This window comes from Canis lupus, chromosome 28, assembly GCF_011100685.1.
Source record: "Canis lupus familiaris isolate Mischka breed German Shepherd chromosome 28, alternate assembly UU_Cfam_GSD_1.0, whole genome shotgun sequence".
Taxonomy (NCBI): domain Eukaryota; kingdom Metazoa; phylum Chordata; class Mammalia; order Carnivora; family Canidae; genus Canis; species Canis lupus.
In genome coordinates, this window is record NC_049249.1 from 35,043,646 (window position 1) to 35,063,054 (window position 19,409).

At 40.7% G+C, this 19,409-nt stretch overlaps 1 long non-coding RNA gene across 2 annotated transcripts in view; it reads right to left on the reverse strand.

Moving 5' to 3' along the window:
- The window catches only part of LOC119877701, a 33,998-nt gene that overhangs the window by 828 nt on the left and 13,761 nt on the right, over positions 1-19,409 (reverse strand). The window lies entirely within an intron of this gene.

The window sequence follows — 19,409 nt, forward strand, 5'->3', positions numbered from 1 at the left end:
GGAGTCGTACAATATGGTGGTACATCCCATTCCCCGAACCAACCCCTTCAGAGGCAGAGCTTTATCCAAGCCCTCTGACCGGTCTCTGGAACCTGGCCTTGTGGCTCCTTCTCTCCACTGACCCCAAATGTACTAGGGGTCCTTTACAGCATTCAACCCTAGAGCTCTTTTTGCCTGGGTTGGACTCTATGTTTATGCAGCTCCTAAGCCAAGGTGCTCCCACCTCCACTGCCTTGGTTGGCTCAGGGATCTCTGACCAGGCTTCTGACTCAGAGTGACAGTGGGCTATCCTCCTCCACAGCCCCGTTCCTCATTCTAAGGTGGAACCCATTGCCTCATCTAGTTCTTGCTAAACTTCTTCCATAGGGGCTGCATCCTACCCTAATCCTTCCCTGGAGCTCATCATCAGATCTTCTGGAACAGTGACTACTCTGTCTGATGGACTTCTGATTTGTCTCTGACATCCCATCATCCTGGCTAGATTCCAAAATCTGGGATGAACTGGAATGGTTGCCCTCTCAGACACACTGGGGTTACCTGGCTATTCTCTTTGTGTGTCTCCCCCAAGCTTTCTTCCCCCCAGTGGTGTTTGGGCTCCCATGACCTGACTTCTGTCTCCCTCTGGGAAGTGAGCAAGTCTCCAGCCAATCTGGTATTCAGCTCCATCTCTGACAAGTGTCCCTTGAGAAATATTTCAGGGAAGAATTTTATCTGATCACTACAGGCAATGATCAAAGAAAACTAATTCCACTGTGTTTGTTACAACAACATCAGTGAAAGAAGTCAAGAATATAGTCTCAGAAGGAGCATAAAGTATACAATAAAGGCCAATACATAATTAATGAATATCATGTCTCTAACACAGTGTTCTGCAAAACTAAGCACACAATGTGTAATTATTCCTCACATCATCATAAAATAGGGAGTGGGCAGATGCTGGTTGCCTCTTATAAATAAGGAAACAAGAGAAAAACCCAAACTATGTTTCCAGAGGAAACTCAACAGAAATGAGAAATGAAACCCAATAATCTTGAAACCCAGTTGTGAGCCACTTAACATGTCAGTGTGAATCAACATCTCAAATTTCCAGTGATCTGAGGTAGTCACTTGCTGTTATGTGTTTTACAGCTTCTGCTGTTGAGAATCCCTGTGTAGCCACAAGTTCCAACCAGTTTGGGAATCACACAAGAAAACCAGTCCATTTACCGACAAATGGCCACATGGTACAGTGGGTAAGAGCATGGAATCTGTGTCGTGTTGCTTCTGTGCCAATCCCACTTCTACTACTTAGGTAGCTCCTTTGTAAGATTAATTAAATCAGTACATAGTTGATGATGCTTGAGTAATATGTGCCTGGCATATGGTAAGCATGGCATAAGCAGTAGCTCTTACTATTGCAATATATTCTCATTTCATTTTGACCCCAGATTGGAATGAATTACCAGTCTTGGTCACCCTTGTTATTCATCACATTGATTTGAAAGATCTCTGTTTTTTTTTAAAAAGATCCAAATATATCCTTTAGGTTAGATAAATTGAATATATCCAACAGAATAATTCTCTAAGTTCTAAAGACATTATTAGACTATTCTGAAGGGGCCACAGATTCAACTGTCTCCAGGCAGGTGGCATGAAAATGAGATGTAACCAGGTGTAAGACAATGGGAAAAACTTTAAGGAATATTGGTGAAACCAAGCATCCTTCAGGTGATGCTCATGATGAATTAGCCTTAATGTATTCATTTGCACCTTTTTGGTACCTTTATCAAATTACCATTGTCTCTTACATTCATAAAAGAAAGGTTTAAATGAGCGTGCGTGCACGTGTGTGTGTGTGTGTGTGTAATTACATTGTATATGCAGACCTTCTTTTATCTGTATACTTTAAAGGAGCCTGTAACTGATTTTTTGTTGGAGCTCGATTTATGGAACCAGTCTCCTTTGGTTTGGATGATTCTAATTTTTCCACAACTCCTCAGCCTGCAATTGGTGAAACATATTTGTGCCTATTTATGTAAATCTAATTTGTGTTCTTGGGAATTTGGGTTCTCTTTCCTCTGTTAGAATGAAAATTCCTCCAGTGTAAAAACCGTATTTCTACTGAGCCTAATAATCAGGCATATCTATTAAGTGCCTAATTGTATTCAATGCTGAGCTAGGCAAATATGAAGGGATTTCGGAGCTCAGCCTTGCCTCTCATTCTTGTGGTTTCAGAGGTGGCTCATGCTCATGGAAATGGTCCCTAGAGCTGTGATGACCTCTATGGAATATTTGCTGAGGGGTTATAATACCATGTCAGATCTCTTCTGAGTGCTTTATTATTTCTTTTAATCATTCAATAACCCTCTAAGGCCATTCCTATTATTATCCCCATTTTATAGATCAGGAAACTGAGCAGAGAAGATTAAGTACTTTGCTAGGTAACACAGCAGGTCAGGTGCAGACTTAGGAGGAAAACCACACTCTAGTCCGCAGTCTGCCTTCTCCACAGCTCACGTGTGACCACAGACATGTAGGTGGCACCCCTGGCATCCTGTGCTGACCTCCTTGCCCCCCAACACAAGCACTTCCTAGAATATGAATTTTTAGATGCATGGAACAATCATATGAAGGCACGGTGACTGGGTATAGGTATCTACTCTTACTCCTGCATCCAAGCACCAGATGGTAGGAAAAAAAATTTAATATTGACATTATCACACCGAGGAGAAAAAGAAATGTTCGTGGTTTCCTGGATAAAAGGAAGCAGAGTAGATAGAAATCGTGGAGAAAGAAGAGTGCGGGAAATCACAGCCACAGGAGACACTTCTCAGAACCTACAGATCAAATAGACAAAAATAGAAGGCGGCCATGGAATATTGGAATACCACAGTTTATAAACTTGACCTAGTAGCTATACAGAATTTTCTAAACCAAAATAGAGAATAAACATTCTCTTCAAACATCCATAAAGCAGTCACAAAAACTAAATATGCATTCTAATCCCAACTGTCCCCAAAGTAGAAATCTTTGAGGCCAACTTTGCTGCCCATACTGCATTAAACCTGAAACTAGTACTCAAGGATAGAAAAGGAAAAAAAAAAAAAAACCTGCACAACTTTGGATATGAGGTAAAAAAAATCCTTTTAATTTGCTCCATAGTATTTATAACTATTATTTCCAAATGGATCACAGGTGCCATGTATGTAAGTAGTAGCAAAGATGCAGTGAGGGCAGTTTTCCTAGGGGTGTGGAGTGGATGGAGATGATCTCGTGGGCTAAGAGTGATCTAGAAGCACAACCAACAGACCTTGGGAATGGGTCTGGCTGCCCCCACTCCCCCAGTCCCTCACTGTCTGGGCTCCAGCCTTGCTCATCCCGAGTAAGAGCCTGTCCGGTTTATTCAGCACTGGATCCCAGGGCCAAGCACAGGCCCAGACCCAAGCCAAGTGACTCATAGCTTTGGTGAAAATTTGTATTAGTCTGCCACTCAGCACATAATCCCACTCAGAGGGAACATTTAGTTACAAACCTCCCCATCTCCAGCAAATATCATGCCTGGCCAAGCTCTGGAGGAAAAATACCACTTTTAATTTGTATACACTCTGCAACTGACCAAACTCTTGAGCATAAATTATTTGGTTTTGATCCTAAAACAGGATGACATTTCCCATTTTTCAGAGGTTGAAACTGAAGCCCAACTCACCCAAGGTCATGGCTGGCAAGTGGCAAAGCTAAGATTTGGCCTCAGTCTAAATGAAAATTGAAGAGTTCATGAAAATAAGTAACCAAGTCAATATTTATTGATTTATGGAGTCCCTACTGTGTGCTAAGCATGGTGCTGGTGCCTTCCAAAAATTATTACCTTAGTCTGTCCTCACAAGGACTTTGCGAGGTATTTATAATCTACATCCATTCTCTATACCGATGAGGAAACCAGACAGAAATCTGCCAAGGTCACAAGTAGGAGAGCCAGAATTTGAACCCAGGTCATGGGTCCGAGGCTTATGCTCTTTTCCAAATGTACACTGCTCCTCATCGGACTTAACCATCATCAGGGCGTTGACAAATAAACCTTTTAGTACAATTTAATTCTGATCAAGGAGGATGCTGCTTTTGTAATACAAAAGTGATGCTTTATGAAACTAACTAAGCTTAGGAACCATTTGAGAAAGTGAAACGCTATTGATTACTTAATAGTTACTGCATAAATCACCTTGGACACAAATCGTCTATTATTCTCTAAAGGGCAGGAACCCAATATCTGGAAAAAGCTGGACAAACGTAGCACAATGCGTATTAGAATCTAGTTGGAAAGACCCACAATAAAGGCTTATAAATATTTCATAGGCTCACTAGTTATTTGTCCTATAGTTTTAGTTTTTATAACCATCATAATTAGTTATTTTCAAGACAATATCTGGAAGGGAACCTTAAATTCTGACAGGTAACTACAGCAATATTATAAAAGCACAAATCATCTGGATTAATTTTATGTGAACTGTAGTCTAAAAGATATCAATTTATTGATTTAAGAAATAGGGTTGAAGACAGAAGCAATTCTTGGATACCTTCATAGAGCAAAATGAATAGCTCTAATTACTGAGTGTGACACCCACTTTGTGTTTGCTACAAATTGTAGAGCCATAAATTTTAAAGCTACTTAGTGTTCCATATTCTTTAAGTGTTCTGAAATTGGGATCAATGTCCGGCCACGTGAGAAAATTATCCTGAAAGAATAAACTGTACATTCCCATTTTCCAGAGGGAAATGAAAATATTGAGGCATTTCTGTTAGGACATAGAACAGGTTGGTAACCGGACTAATTTATTCATTCCTTTACTCATGCACAAGTTCAAGGAACAAGCTGGGATCATTACTAGGCGCCGGCAGGTTCATAGTTTGGGGGAAGGAGACAAGGTACAGGTAAGCTGGAGGTGGTACGCTTCACTGATCACTATCCTTTTAAACTAACTTTATTGAGGTTATCATTGACATGCAATAGGGTATATATAGTCATAAAGGGTATATATAGTCATACATGTTGGCATGTCTGTACACCTATGAAATCGTCATCACAATTAAGATAATGAACATATCAAAAAAAAAGAAAAAAAAAGATAATGAACATATCTATCACCCTCAAAACCATCCTTACGTCTCTTTGTAATCTTTTTCTCCCACCCCTCTCCATACACCTCATCCCCCCTCCGATCCCCTGAGCCACCACCGATCTGCTTCTGTCACTACAGATTAAGGTTCACTTTGTAGAATTTCATATAATTGAAATCACACAGCATGTACTTTTTCTTTTCCTTTTTTTTTTTTTTTTTTGGTTTGGTTCTTTAACTCAGCATCATTATTTTAAGATTCATCCATGTTGTGGGGCAGAGTCCCCACATCCCCACATCCAAAGGGAAGAGGCGTCTGTAGCAAACTTGGGAAATCCAAGGTCAAGCAAATAAAATAATAATTTGGAAAGGAAAAAAAGAAACAATGTAAGGAAAGTTGCCCGGTTCTAGGAAAAGTCTTTTCCCCCCCGTCCTTGGTAAAATAAATCATTTATAAAGAGGAAGTGAAAAAAACAAGATTCATCCACATTATGTGGATGAATGTAACATTTATAACATAACATTTATTTTTATGTCTGAATAGTAGCCTATGGTGAGGATATGTCACAACTAACTCTTCCCTTCACCTGCTGATAGATACTTGTGTTGTTTCCAGTTTGGGTCTATTACAAATGAAGCTGTGAACATTCGCGTCCAAGTCCTTGTGCAGATTGAAGCTTTCACTTCTTTTGGGTAAATACATAGCAGTGCAATGGCTGAGTCATACAGTAGGTGTCTGTTTGGCCTTGTGAGATGCTGCTGAGCTGTTTTCCAAACTGGTTGCACTACATCGCATCCCACCGCACCCCGCCTACCCCAGCGGGGAGAGCTCCAGGTACTCTTCATTCTCTCCAGCACACCTTTACGGCCCCATCTTTTTAATTTCAGCCACATGTGATCTGCAAATATCGTTTCCAATTCTGTAGTTCATTTTCCCATTCTCTTAGTGCTGTCTTTTGAAGAGCAGAGAAACACATATAGTAGCATCTTGGGTTGTTTTTTTTTTTCTTTAATCCAGTCAAATGTCCACCTTTTAATTGGTGCATATATTCCATTGACATTTCATGTAATTATTGATGTGGTTGGATTTATATCTACCATTTTGCTCTTTGTTTTCTGTATGCGTCATGGTTTTTTGTTGTTGTTGTTGTTGTCGTTGTTCCCCTGATCCTTCTTTACTGCATTCTTGTGTAATAAATAGATATTTCCTAGTATGCCATATTGATCCCTTTGTTGGTTTCTTAACTGTTTTGAGCTATTGGTGGTTGCTCTGAGGATTACTATGTACATCTTAATTTATCATAATCTACTTTAGATTAATATCAACTTAATTTCATGAAAATGGAGACATTCTTCTCCAGTATAGCACCCTTCCCTCCTCCCTTCTTTGTGTGATGGTTGGCATATATATTTCATCTACATATGCTATAGACTCAACAGTACAGTTTTGTAGGCGTTGCTTTTTTTACAATCTTATGTCATTTAAAGAAGTTAAGAGAAGAAAGAAGAAAACTGTTTGTGTAGAGTCTTTTATATTAACCTACACATTTATCATGTCGGTACTCTTCATTTCTTCATATGGATTGGAGTTACCATTTGGGGTCATTTCTTTGCTCCAGTATACCTGCCTTCCCTACCCATTCTGTTGTGCTATTATTGTCATGTGTGTCTATAATTATATGTGATAAGCTTAATAATATGGTTTTATAATTATTGTTCATGCAATTGTCTTTTAAACCAATTACCAGAAGAAAGCATATATTTCTACTTTTATAATTACCTACATAATTACCCTGGTATGCTTTATTCCTTTGTGTGGATTTGAGTTATAGCCAGTTGTTGTTCCCTTTCAGCCTAAAGAACTTCCTTTAGTATTTCTTAAGCACGGATTTTTCTGCAATCTACTCCTGATGAAGTCAGTCTCTTTGCCACACCCTGGTAGAAGCATGGTACCATGAAGCTGGTAGGCAGGGGAGGGAGGCAGCAGGCCTCGGCTAGAATTCCACAGGCTCCCATGGTTCCTTCCCAGTTCAGCAGTTTTTCTGAATGAGCATTTCTCAATCTGTTGTCAGACTCTGGTCAATTTCTAGAGTCCCAGAATGATTCTTTTTGACTGGTTTGTTTAGTTTTGCATTGTGTTTTCAAGAGAGGATCTGCTGAGACCCCATTCATAATCTAAAACTACCATCTTGGGGCATTTGGGTGGCTCAGTTGGTTAAGCATCGGGCTATTGATTTCAGCTCTGGTCATGATCAGGGTTGTGAGATGGAATCCCACATCAGGCTCCATGCTATGCAGGGAGTCTGTATGAGATTCTCTTTTTCCCTCTACCACTCCCCCCATGCATGCTCTCTCTCTCTCTCTCTCATAAATAAATAAATAAATAAATAAATAAATAAATAAATAAATAAATACATCTTAAAAAAATTAAACTACTATCTTGATGGTCTTGTTGCTGTTTCATCAGTTTTGGGTTTTCTTTTTCCTCTTTTTATGCCTTCTTTGGATTGTGTTTTAAAATTCGATTTCAGGGACACCTGCATGGCTCAGTGATTGAGCACTGCCTTTGTCTCAGGTCATGATCCTGGGGTGCTGGGATCGAGTCCTGCATCAAGCTCCCTGAGGGAAGCCGCTTCTCCCTCTGTCTATGTCTCTGCCTCTCATGAATAAATAAATAAAATCTTTTAAAAAATTCTATTTCATCTGCCTTGTTGGTTTATTAGCTATTACTCTTAATTTTGTTATTATAGAATTTGCTTTAAGGTTTATATTATAAATATTTAACCTACAGTCTACCTTCAGGTGACCTTATACTGCATCACATATGTCATAGGAACCTTATAAGACTATATACACTACCCCTTCATTCCTCCTGGCTTTGTGCTATTGCTTTCATATATTTTACTTCTGCAAATATTATAAGCCCCATAAAACTTTGCTATTTTTCATTTAAATAGTTGATTACCTTTCAAAGAGATTAAAATAGTAAAAAAAAATTCTTTCTATTCATCTATGTAGTTATTATATCTGATGCTCTTTGTTTCTTTGTGTAAATCTGTTTTCCATCTTGTATCACTTTCCTCTCACCTGAATGATATCTTTTAATATTTCTTATTGTTTAGTTCTGCCACTGAATTGTTTTAGCTTTTGTATACATATGTATGTATTGCTTTTATTTTGAAAGATGTTCTAGGTTGAGAATTTTTTTTCATCAGTACTTTAAAGATAATGCTTCATTGTCTTATAGCTTGCAGTATTTCCACCAAGAAATCTGCTGTCATCTGTATCTTTCTTATTCTGTATATGATATGTCTTATTTTCTAAATCTACTTAAGATTTTCTCTTATCACTTGTTTTTAAGTGATTTGATGTGCATTGGTGTACTTTTATGTCTCTTTAGCTTGTGTTCTTTGAGCTTTTTCTATCTATGGATTTATAGTTTTCATCAAATTTGGAAAGATTCTGGTTATTTTTCCTTTCTTGTTCTTTCCTGTCTTTTAGAGACTCCAATTAAGTAAATTAGGCCACTTGAGGTTGTCCCACAGTTCACTGATGCTCTATTCGTTTTCTGGTCTTTTTTTTTTTTCTCTGCATACTTCATTTTGGATAGTTTCTATTGCTATCTCTTCAAGTTCACTATTCTTTTCTTTTGAAATGGCTGATCTGCTGTTAGCCTCATCCATCTTAGGTTTAAACCTTGGTAGTTTTCAATCCTAGCATGACTTGTTTTATATCCCCTTCTCCATGCTTCTGATATATTCAACTTTATCAGAGCTTTTTGATATGGAGTATAGTATATAAGTCACAATAGTTGTTTTAATGTCATCTACCAATTATATCATTGCTGTCATTTCTTGGTCAGTTTCAATTGATTGATTTTTCTTTTCCTTATAAGTTGTATTTTCTGCTGCTTTGCATGTTTGTAATTCTTTTTAGGTCATTCATTCCTAAAAATATTCTTGAGCTTTGATCTGAGATTCAGTTATTTGGAAATCATTTGATTTTTTGTGTTTTGCTTTTAAGCTTTGTTAGGTGGAGCCAGAAATGTGCTTAGCTTAGGGCTAATAGTCTCACCACCGAGGCAGGAGCCTTCATAGTAGTCTAATACCTCATGAATGATAAGATTTTCACTCTAGGCATTGCAAATTGGCACTATTCTCTACCCTCCATGAATCCAGACACTCTCTCTCTAATCCTTTTGGGTGACTCCCTTGCCTTGAGTAGTTTCCTCATATGGATGTGCTAGTCAGTGCTCACTTGAATATTTCAGTGGGACTCTGCAGATCTCCAGAGCTCTCCCCTCTACAGTAGTCCTCATTGTCGTCTCTCAGCTGCTCTGGTATCCCAGGACTCCCTGCTCTAACTCCTCAACTCAGGGAGTCCTCTGGGCTCTGTCTGCATTTCCCCTTCCTGTACAATAGCCTGGGAACCTTCTCTAGGCAGCAAGCTGGAACAGTTAGAGGACGCATCTCATTAGTTCCCCATCTCTCAGGAATCTCTTTCCTTTGTGCTTGATGTGGAATGTCTTAAGAGCCACTGGTTCATATAGTATGTCCTCCTCTTTAGTTGTTTTTGGTGGAACAGTAAATGTATAAAACCTGTTTCTTCATTCAGGCCAAAGCAAAGTCGAATCAATATGCTTTGAAGGGGCTTTTATTACAACTTTTTATTCAACATCTACTATGTATAAGGCACTATGTCTACTAGTTGCATGGTTCCCTAGGGTTTTGTTTGGTCTCAAGAGATGTGGCATTAGGGTGGGGGGAAGGAGGTAGAATGCATGATTGGCAACACGTGATCATCCCCTTGAGGAACTCACAGTCTGGCTGGGGAAACAAGATACAGTTATAGGTCAGACTTAAGATAACTAACATTGCAAAGAAGAGAAGGATCAAGGAATATATATTGAGAGCCTATTCTAGTTGCTGGGAGGTGAAGTGATGAAGCAGATACAATCCCTTCCTTCACAAAGCTCACATTTTAATGGGGAAACAGACAAAAAGCAGATAAGTCAATAACTGTAATATTAGGAAGTAATATGAGCAACAAAGGAGGATTAAACAGGGTAAGGGGACAGAGAATGGCTGGGGTGTTATTTTGCAAGGGGAAGCTTCTCTGATGCAAGGCCATTAGAGGGGAGACCCGAACACAGCGAAGCAAGTAGTAAGAACAAGTGACCCCCACATTTCAGAGAAGGTTTCCCTTTCAAACTAGGGTGGTTAGTGAAGGCTCACAAAAGTTACATTTGAATTTCCACAAGATTTTCATAAAGAATGGTCCATTGCAGGCGGCTCGGGTGGCTCAGCAGTTTAGCGGCGCATTCAGCCCAGGGCATGATCCTGGAGACCCGGGATCGAGTCCCATGTCAGGCTCCCTGCATGGAGCCTGCTTCTCCCTCTGCCTTTGTCTTTGCCCCCCCACCTCCTCTCTGTGTATGCTCGTGAATAAATAAATAAACCTAAAAAAAAAAAAAAAGGAATGGTCCATTGCTGGTGAGAGACACTGATAAGAAAGGGTAAGGCAATTTTGTAGGACAAGGAATACAGATGCTCACCTGGAGAAAGGTATTTGGCAAGGAGCAAATGAAATGACTAGGAGAAAATCTTAGTGTCCAACTGCAGAAGGCCTGAGCAGATGTACTAGGGAGTTTAGGTCAGCTGTGCTGGAATTGTGCAGGAGGTGAAGCCATCTGAGCCTTGAGATGACCACTTAAGTCCCCACGGGTACAGGATGAATTAGAGCATGGTGCAAGGATGGCAGACCTAGAGTGGGGCCAGAGGAAGCATCAGCAACATTTGGACACTTGGTGAGATGTTGGGCAGCCAGGGGGTTAGAGGTCAACGATGCCACCAGGGTTAAAATTCATTATAAAGGCTTAAATTTAGGAACTAAAGAGGAAAATGGTAACAGAGCCTTTCCACAAAGAAAGACCCAACTTAAAAATAGAACTGTTGATTTTAAACTAGTTTTTCATGGTGCCTTTTCTTAATCCACTGACAATAGAAGGGCGGCAATGCCAATGGGTGTTCGTGTTGTACCAGACTTGATTTTCAAGTGAGCAGCTCAAATCCAGAATCTCTGAAAGTCTGAAACATCCCATTTTCTCTGCCAACCAAAGGCATTACATTAAAAAAGAAAGATCACCATTTTCAGAAAGTCCTTTTAGTTTTCCCATCAGGACAAAGGTTTCTGGAAAGACAGAAGCAAGCTTCTTTAGACATCACATAAAGCAAACTACGCTCGAGGGACAATTGCAAATGAACTAAGGGAAGCTGTAGCCAAATGAAATGCGACAAACAACTGTCATATTCCAAACGGTCAATCAAAAGCTGGAACAGCGTGAATGTAATAACAGAAGTCCTTTATGATGAAAATAATGATCTCAGGACAAGGGATACTTGATGATTTGCAAATTTAAGTACAAGATAAATATTCATCCATGTCCAACTGGTAACTTTCAAGTTCTGACCATTCTGTATGGCTGATAGTACTACCTGCAATGGTGGGAGCACTTCTAAAGGGAGAGGAGAAACAAATAATTCATCTTCATTTTAATTTCAATACAATTGCAGAATACTGTGGTACACTAGAAACATGAATGATACACTGAGGGGCATCTTTTCTACATTCCAGAGTATCTCACTGTTTGGGCAGAATGGTTCTCTTACTGGAATTGTTCACAAAGCAACCTATTATATGGTGAGAGGTACCCTCCGGGCACCATTGAAATTAATATGAAAGGAACAATCAAGAATGCCAAGTGCAGTGCATAAAACGCAGGTAGGTGGTGGAAGACAGATAAGCAGCCATGAGGTTTAAGTTGCAGAATCTGAAGCTGCAGAAAGATGTGTTATACAATTTACATTACAACCAGTCACGATTTTAGAATGGGTAATGAAAAGCTCATATAGTTAAGTATTGAGTCTATAAAAAAAACCCACAAAAAGCTTTGCAGCACAAGGGAACTAAACGATGGGTAAATAGACAAAGAAGATAATCAGAGAGCAGAAGAGAAAGCTGGACTTGCTTTCACAAAATTCCTCTGGTTTTGGCAACTTCACCTGCGCGTCACATGTAGTGCTCTCTCTCCAGTTGGATCATTATAATAGAAGGTTTCTCAACCTTAGAACTAGTGACATTTGGGGCCAGAGCATTCTGTGTTGTGGGGTCATCCTCTGCATCACAGGATGTTTAGCAGCATCCCTGGCCTCTACCCCCGGGGATGCCAGTAGCACCTGTTCTCTCAGCTGTGACAACCAAAAATCTCCAGACATTGCCAAAGTCTCCATGGGGGAAGATCTGCCCCCATTTGAGAAAGCAACAATATAAACTACACCAGTGAATTACTTCCTCTCTGAATCATATGCGCTTCATCCTTTAAAGAGCATTACTTATAATAAAATGTTAATTTGGTTAAAAAAATTTGTACGCCAAATTAATCTGGAGTGTAACCCAACAGTAGTGTACAATAACTAATTTACATGAGTTCCAGAAAATCTCTGCTGACTGCCTTCAAAAATCTCTTTCTGACTGCAGAAAATCTCTGCATTCTACCTTCAAACAATTGGCAAAAGTGTTTGGTCTCCTGTCCATTCATGTAGTGAGCAATACTTTGTCCCAATAAAAGCACAGACTGTTACACTCCTAAGGTATAGCAGCAACATAGATGTTCAACGCTTTCTACTTGCTGAGATATAAAAAGAAAGCCAGGCATAGTCTATAAAATGAAGGAAAGACACTCAAGCAGTAGGCATGGTATCATGGTCACCATGGATCTCGGAGGTATAGAGCAACCATTTTGATTTTTCCCCAGCAAGTTACTCTTTACAGTTGCACATTTGCTACATGGTTAATGCTGTAAATTAAACTCGTTTTCACTATGTCCTTTCCTAATCTGGAAATAGGGTAGATGATTAGCTCCATTAGGGCAGGGACAATATCTTGTGTGCCTTGCTTACCACCATATTGATAACACCTAGCCCAATGTCTGACCGATTGCCAGCACCCAGTGGATGTTTGTTGAATGAATAAGTGAACAAATGAGGACCGAAATGCTAACTTCCAAGCAAATAGGTTAGGCTGTCAGTTCCTTATTTTTACTTCCGTGCCATAGCCAACTCTGTGGTTGGCAGCTGGTGCATAGTAGCCAGTCAACAAACGTTGGTGGAACTCATCTGAATGGGAGGTCTCTCTCTGTGTCTCTCAGGCAGCAAAGCCCATCTGCTGAGGCGCAGGCAGGCATGTGCTCCCTGAATCTGGTGGCCATGCTCAACCGTTCGGTTGTGTCCAAGTATAACACAAAGACATATTCCACCATGAAGACACAAATTAAGACATCTTGTGTGGACAGATTTCAATACATGCTTTGCAAAAGGACATTGTCCCCCTCTTTGATGGGTAAGGAGGTAGATTTAGTACCTGAGCAACCAGATGCTTCTACTAGAGAAAGTCTAAGGAACCACAACAGCCACCCATACATAGGATGGGACATTACTGGCCATGCTGCAGTCTAGGCAAAGGCTTGGGAATGTACTGTGCAAATTAAATCATCACAGGCATCAAGGAGTTTATTCTCATCTTAAATGGCATTATCTCTCATATTGAAACTTTAACAACTCGTCTAAAATGAAAAATCAAAAGTGCCAAAAAGCAGAGCGGCTGGAGGAATAATGATGTGGCTCTTGGGGAAGGCGCCGAGACTCTCTCTCTAAGAACAGAGGGCCCAGTGAGTGGTGTGCTGGAAAATGCGGGAGCCTGGTGGAATGACAGTGCCCAGAAGCTACTGTGAACAGTAATGACAGGCAATAAAATACCCCTTTAAAAATCCGGCAAAAGATAAAGACAGTAGATTATAGCAATGCTTCAATAACCAACTGTTAGTAGATTAGCATAGGCACGGCGAGAAAACACAACTAAAAATTATTCAATCATACCAAATGCTTGCAGGGAAACTAGGCCAAGAAAGCAATCAAAATCAAATAGAAGCAAGGTGTGTTTATAGAATTCAGTAGTTCAAAAACATTGAGAAATGCATTGCCAAGATGTTTCAAGGGTTTCTATCTCCTGTTTAAGAAAAAAATATTAACGAAACCCTCGTTAATGTGAGAAATGGAGAACACAGTTCTCTCTTCCCTCCCCACCCCCTCAACCAGGGTTACTAGGAGACGCCATATTCCGTGTGAGAACTCCAGGACGCAGTCATAAAATACAACACACATTTATGCAATTTGCATTAAGTTTGGTTCTACAACATATGTGGCAGACCTCTTGAAATTAACTGCATTCAGTGTTTTCAGTTAGAGAAAGAAGATTCATGACTCATAGATGCCATAAATGAAATACGGCATACAGGTAGTAATTACTCAAATTGCATTCTTGAGTCTTTGAAGGTAAATTAGCCAACAATGAGAAATTGATAGCTAGCGGTGCAATTAGCTACAGGTACAACAGAGTGACCTATATAACTTCCTATTTTAAAAAAATCTAAAATTTACACAGGTTAATAGCATACAAGTTTCTTCATTGTTACTTGTGGCAGAAATGCGGTTCTATAAAGGCACTAGTGTAGCCTCCTGATGATAATTGCTTGAAGACTACAGAGGTAGAATTACTCGGGTTAATTCTTTGAGAAAGGCTCAGATTAAACTAACACTTACTGAGCACTACTGTGTCCTAGGCGCTCAGACAAATGAGATCCCATTCAATCTCCCCATAGGTCCCGTATGGTTAGATATGCTCCCATTTCACAAACGAGGGGATGGGGGCAGAAGTCATGCTGATGTGGCTTTTCCAAGGCCACTTGCACTGCCCTTTCTGCCTCTCTCCTCAGTGGGCTAGGGTTGGATGTAAGAGATGCTTGTCAAAGCACTCTTGCTGAGTGAGAAGGTTAGTCTATGGGGTACGTGTAGTATTTGCCTGCAAATATCCCTTATTCTGGGAAGCCAGTTCTCCTTCAATCACGAATAATCTTGCTGGGTCTATGGAGTTTGAGTGGAGCTGACCTCTGAATCTGAGTCCAGGAAGGAGCATATGAACCAGGTGGCCACTCAGAGCACAGGATGAGGATGGGTCAACACTGGGTTTTTTTTTGTTTTGTCTTGTTTTTCGACCAATAAAGGCTGCAGACAGCAAGTACAATTTTGTTGGGCCTTGAAAGGTTTAAATACAGAAGTGGGGAGGGCTAGCAGGAGGCAGATGTAGACACATCGGCATGAGAATGGATGTATCAGAGGAATCATATAATCAACAGCTGGACTGGAGAGCTGGGAAGAAGGGCAATCTGGGACAGAAGTGGGGTGCCAGCTGGCAGCTAGCCTTGGGTGTCAGGATCATGCCCTACATTAGGACAAAGTCCTATTTCCTGGGTCCTCAAGCCAATAGGATCACATGGGCCTGAGCTGCAGTGGTCTCATTGCTCGGCATAAGATGAGTCTGCTGAGGAATAGCCAACACTGGGAAATAGGAGAAGGAGGGACATGGCATAATGTTACAACATCATTTACTCGTGCCCTGAAGCCAACTCTATCTCTTAAAATGTTTGCTGCTGCTGTTGTTGTTGACTTCATTCTCTTTTCCAATTTCATTAGTTTGCCCCTAATGTCCATTTTCTGTTCTAGAATCCCATCTGGGATGCCACATGACATTAGCCATCAGGTCTCCTTAGACCTCTCTGGGCTGTGACACTTTCTCAGATGACCCTTGTTTTTATTGGCCTTGGAAGTGTTGGGGATTGGTGATTGGTATCTCAATAAATCTTACCTATAGGAAGAGGAGACTAGCACAAGTCTCCCCTACACCCCCACCCAGTGATTAAATTCTATTGAAAGACTGATACCAAATAGGAGATCCCAGGTGTATACCATACAAAATAAAACATATTACACGATCTGGATAGATTAACTAGAATTATTGGATATGCCTTTCAGTGACAAAATATGTGATTGGCATATTTTTGAATGGCAAAAGGCATGTGATGGCCAGGGCTGCTTCCCTCTGAGGAAGAAGCATTCCTGGCTGAGTCGGGCTTGTCCTCCCATTGGCTTGCACGGCATTGCTGAAATCCTGCAGAAAGAAGCTCCTGCTGCCTGAGCATGGCTGCAAACTGCGCTGATCCAGCAGCAACCACGACACCTCACATCTATAAAATCAGACTGGATTTTGAACCAGCTATTTCTTTTTATGGTCTTTCTTCTCCTCCTCCCAAGATGGACACAGTAAATCTCTAGCCAGAGGCATGCTGATCCTTATCTGTATTTATCTAGCTACACATAGACAGATGTAGTTATCTAAATCTTATGGTGGGCAGGCAAGGCCAGCCCAGGGGAAGGCTCTCCTGGTAAAGACGTGGGGTCGCTCTTCGGGGCTCAGAAGGGGAGGGTTTGCTATTCTGTGGGTGGCATAGTGACCTCGTTTCTCTCTGTGCTTAGATAACAGGATAAAGTGGCCTTGCTTTGTCTCATTTTATCTTGGTCTCAGGATAACTCTGGGTTGGATATTCTGGGAGATGGCATCTCAGCAGCGACTAATACGGTCTAGCCATCAGAACCAGACCAGACTCTGACTGTCCTTCTCGGTGCCAACCCTGGTCACCTGGGCTGCCAACTCCGGGCCTCTTTCCATATTGTCCTCCTGGAAGGAAGTCACAAAGTGCAGCAGTTATGCTCCACCTCCCTGAGCAGTTGTCCTTGAACATGTATGTCTTTTTTTTTTTTTTTTTTTTTTTTCTTCACTAAGGCTGGTCCGAGTCAGGTTTTGAGGAACTCCTAACAGTTCCGACGAGTGTTCTCAGGCCTTGGGGTCCTTCTTGCTATTAGGACTGCTGTGGTGAGTTCAAGTTCTCTTGTTACTGAGGCCCTTATAACGAAGTCACCAGAGAGCTCTGAAGACAGATTAAGGAAGATGATATGTCTAGACCGATGAACTGGGCTCTAGTTTTTTCCAGGCATGCCTTTGGTGGTGATGGTGGGGTGGGCTGGGCGGGAGCAAGGAGTATCTCATGTATCAAATAAGAAATGTACTTGTGGGAGCCTGGACTGTCCACCATGGTCCATACAAGAACTTACTCTGTAAATTCAACCTGAACAGAAAACCGAGTACTACCCGATGTGTCTGTCTAGAAACCATAAAGATCCACACCGTGGGGAGCAGAGTTTCTAACAAATGAATGAAGTCTCATTCTGGCCCTGTGCTGGGATGATCTGAAGAAAACAGGTTGCTCTTAAAAAAAAAACAAAAAACAAAAAACAGGAGCTTTTGTTCTGAACTAGAAAAGATAGAGTTCTTTCCCTTCAGCAGCCGGCTTCTATTCACTGCCAGCTTTTTCTCCTGTGCAGGAAAATCAATAAAGACAATAAATAAATGGCAATCCCATTGAGGGCTGCTTACTAAGTGATTAAATGTTTCAAACCCCAAATACTTGCATGCTTCAGGGATACAAATCTGAATGAACATATGTAAATGGAATTAATGCTCAAATAATTTTCTAGTTACTTAGCACAAATGTGCAATTATTAATACTGCCATAATTTATGTTTGAATATTTATCCCCGTTTTCCTAAGCATAAAACCTTTAATCTACTTTTCTGACATAATTTGAAAATAGATATGGGAATCTTTTTAATCATCTTATGCTTTTTGTAGAGAAAAGGAGACGGGGGGAAAAAAAAGCCTCAGGTAAGGTGGGATAATTTCTGATGTCTCCTACTCCCCCTACCAGAGAGGGAAGCAAATGGTTCTCCCAAATCTGTGATGAATTCGGTATGAGGATATCACTTTCCATTTTACTCTTTGTTGCAAGGACCCTGACCGTGCAAGGAAAGGTTTTTACCACAGCTTGAGAATTACGGTCCTTTAGATGCCACATGAGTGTTTTTCAAACTTTGATGTGGGACAGAAGAGCTTCCCTGCCCAATTTTGTCATCTACTTCCCTCTCCCTGCCATCCACACTGGGAAGGGAAGAAAGTAGATGCTGAGAAATGTCAGAGGACATGGAAAGAGCCTCTTAAATCTGCACCTTTGCTATGAGAAGAAGACAGGGGTCTGAATTCCAGTTTGGCCACTCCTGGCCACTCCCTCACTGGGTGATCTTGGAGAAAGAAGTTCTCTTTGAACCCCTGTCTCACTATCTGTTAAGGAAGGAGGGAAAGAAGGAGGAGAGAGGGCAAAGATGAAAGGACAGAAGAGGGGAAGAAAGGGAGGAGGGCCGTCTCTAAAGCTTCCTTCCAAACTTGAATCTATTGCTTTGAAATTCCAGATTCATCCATCCTTATCTGCTATACCTCCTACCTCTCTTCTGTCCTGCCAGCCTCACCCTCTCCCACCTCCTGGTGACATGATGACCATGGTCCTACTATCCAGGATGGTCCAGCAAGCTGGGATTAGTAGGCAGAGTTTTCACTGTCTACAAATCTCCAAAGTCCTGAGCACCAAGGGATTGGGGGACTGACTTGGGTTTGAGTGTCAATGACATAAATGTATTTCTAGTTTAATGGAGATGAAAGCATATGGTATCAGGGAATATAGTTGACATTGATTTTAATAATAGAAAATGGAGGACTAAGTCAGAAAAGTAAAACTACAAAAATTTGATTTGGTTATAAAAACTAAATAGTACAGTCATTTATGTGAAACCCTAATTTATATCTCATTACTACACAGAATCCTGTTATTTCTGAATATATATAAAATTAAATTGCATAAATCTTAAAAATATGTATTTATTATTTATTTTGAATTAAGCATTTCAATTACTTTGTTCAAAATACAAAAATTTCCATGTGTGTACAATGAAAAGTTTTCCGCGGGCATCCAGTTTCCCACCTTACTTGTTGAGAATGTTTCCTACGTATCCTTGTTTATAAAAGTAAATACCTAGGGGAGCCTGGGTAGCTCAGTCAGTTAAGCAGCCGACTCTTGGTTTCAGCTCAGGTCATAGTCTCAAGGTCCTAGGATGGAGCCCTGTGTCATGCTCTGCACTCAGTGAGGAATCTGCTTAAGACTCCTCATCCCCTCCATACTTGCTCTAGCAATCTCTTTCTCATATAAATAAATAAAAGTAAATACATAGATTAAATATACAGATTATTTTTCCTTTTTATTTTTTTAAAAGATCTTATTTATTCATTCATGAGAGACACAGAGAGAGAGGCAGAGACATAGGCAGAGGGAGAAGCAGGCCCCCTGCGGGGAGCCCGATATAGAACTCGATCCCAGGACCCTGGGATCACGCCCTGAGCCGAAGGCAGATGCTCAACCGTTGAGCCACCCAGGTGGCCCTCTTCCTTCCTTTTCACACAAATGATGACCCACCATAAGTTGTA